At 36.2% G+C, this 2535-nt stretch overlaps 1 pseudogene; it reads right to left on the bottom strand.

The window, feature by feature from the left end:
* Positions 1-2065: 2065 nt before the first annotated feature.
* On the bottom strand, positions 2066-2162 carry LOC130036997 (uncharacterized; annotated as a pseudogene).
* Positions 2163-2535: the final 373 nt, after the last annotated feature.

The following is a 2535-nucleotide window of genomic DNA, read 5'->3' as shown; positions in this document are numbered from 1 at the left end:
CTTTTTTTCTCTTTCATTTGAAATATATGGGAAAGCCATGGACTACCGGATATTGATTTTGTAATATGCTACTTTACGAAACAAATCTATTGTTCCCAGGAGCTTTTTTGTAGATTCTTTGGGATTTTCCAAGTATAGTATCATGTCATCTCCAAATAGTAAAAGCTTGAGTTCTTCCTTTTTTATATGGATGCCCTTGGTATCTTTTCTTTTTACCGAAATCCTATGGCAAGTACTTCAAGTACTATGTTGAATAGGTGTGGTGAGAGTGGGTAACTTGTTTTGTGCCTAATTGTATTCTGGGATTCTAGCTCATTGATTTCTGCTCCAAGTCTTTAGTTTTCTCCCCGTTGAGAATAATGCTTGCTGTGGGTTTGTGGTCGTTTGTTTTGACTAGATTGAAGAAAGTACTTTCAACTCCCATTTTGTTGAGAGTTTTTCATCATGTATGGGTGCTGGATCTCATCACATGCTTTATCTACATCTATCGATATGATGACATGACTTTTATCTTTATTTTATTGAGATGGTGTATTCTGTTGATTGACTAGAGAATGTTAAGCCATCCTTGCATCCCCAAGATAAACCTACTTGGTCATAGTGTGTGATCTTTTGTTGAGTTTCTGGATTCTCTTTGCTGGTATTTTCTTGAGAATCTGTGTATCTGTATTCATCAAGGAAATAGGTCTGTAATTTTCATTTTTTGTGGTGTCTCTGTCTGTTTTGAGTATTAGGGTGATCTTTGCCTCATAGAAACTATTTGGGAGCATTTCTGTTTCTTCAATTTCCTGGAAAATCTTGAAAAATGTTGGCAGCAGTTCCTCTTTAAAGGATTGAAATATTTCACTATTGAATCCATATGGGCCACGGATTCTGTTTGGGGGGATATTTTGACCATCATTTCAATTTCCTTGGTAGTGATAGGTTCAAGTATTCCAAATCTTCTTGGTTCAGCCTTGGGAGGTAATTGGAATCCATTAATTTATCAATTTATTCAAGATTCTCTCATTTCCTGCTGCAAAGATTCTCAAAATAATCTCTGATGATCCTATGGATTTCTGTAGTTTCTATTAGGATACCCCCCTTTGCATTTCTGATTCGATTTATTAGAATTCTTTCTGTTTCTTTGAGAGGCTTCTAGAGGTTTATTGATCTTGTTTATTTTCTCAAATAACAAGCTTTTGCTTTTATTGGTCTTCTGGATTGTATTTTGGGATTCTAGCTCATTGATTTCTACTACAAATTTTATTATTTCCTTGCTCCAGCCTAGTTTGCACTCCTTTTGTTGGTCATTTTCCAAAATCTTGAGCTCTAATTTATTCATGTAGGCCCTTTCTTTCTTCTTGATGAATTCTGGCAGAGCTATAGTCTTTCCTCTTAACACTGCTTTTGCTGTGTCCCACAAGTTCTGCTAGCTCGCGTCCTCATTCTCATTTGTTTCTGGAACCTTTTTATTTCCTCTTTGATTTCTTCTCTAAGCCAACGGTTGTTCATTACTTCCCTTAAATACAATATTTCCTTGCTGAGATTTAGTCTGTATGATCTATTGAGAAGTGACAAAGTAGTGTTGAAATATCCACCTAGTACTGTTTTGCTATCAATGTTTTTTTTAAGTCTATTAGAAGTTGTTTTTAAGTAATTTGCTGGTCTGTCATTGAGCATCTACATTGAGGAGGGTGAGTTCTTTCTGATGTAAAGATCCCATGATCGTGAAGAATGACATTCACTGTCTCTTATAACATTTAGCCTGAAGTCCACGTGGTCTGATACTAGTATGGCTACTCCAGCTTTGTGGAGGTGTTCTTTTCTTGAAGACTTGTTTTCCAGCCTTTTACTTTTAGCCCATGGTTGCTTTGATTGCTCAGATGTGTTTCTTGCAGGCATCAGAATGTTGGGTTCAGTTTTCTAATTCATCTTCCTATTCTGTGCCTCTGAATTGGCACATTTAGTCCATAGACATTGAAAGAGATTGTTGTTATGGGGATTTGTGCTATCTTTATGTAGAATTTTTGTACTTGTGGGGATTGCCTTAGCTTAAAGTAGCCGTGTTAGTTCTTCTTGCAACAAAAATATGGAGCTCTTTACAAGTTTGCATGTCGTCTCTGTGCAAGGACCATGATAATCTCTGTATCATTTCAATTTTAGTATATGTGTAACCAAACCTAGTAGGAGTTAATTTTTCTCTTCTGATTACTTTGAGTGTTGTCCTTACTTACCCTATGGCAGAGAGTGGTACCTAATCAAGGAAAGTATTTCAAAGCAGCTTGATAGATTTAGAACTTTAATGTCCCAGAAAGAAAAATATGGTTTTTACCATATTATCTTTTACCATAATCAAGGCATCAGTTTTACAAAATAATTCTTTTAGACGATGTTATATGAGTCCTGTTTAATGCACTTCCCTGAAACCTTCATTAATACCATTAAACTAGAGCCTTTTGCTGTTCTCACCGCAGTCCCGCGTACATCTCCAGGAAAAGGTGGATGGTGTTGTCTGCACTTTGACCACCTTGAATGTAAGTAGGATTTTTCTCC

Source organism: Sorex fumeus, unplaced genomic scaffold (genome assembly GCF_029834395.1).
Source record: "Sorex fumeus unplaced genomic scaffold, SorFum_2.1 ptg000070l, whole genome shotgun sequence".
NCBI lineage: Eukaryota > Metazoa > Chordata > Mammalia > Eulipotyphla > Soricidae > Sorex > Sorex fumeus.
Note: the sequence above shows the minus strand (reverse complement) of the source record. Positions and strands in the feature narration are given on the sequence as shown.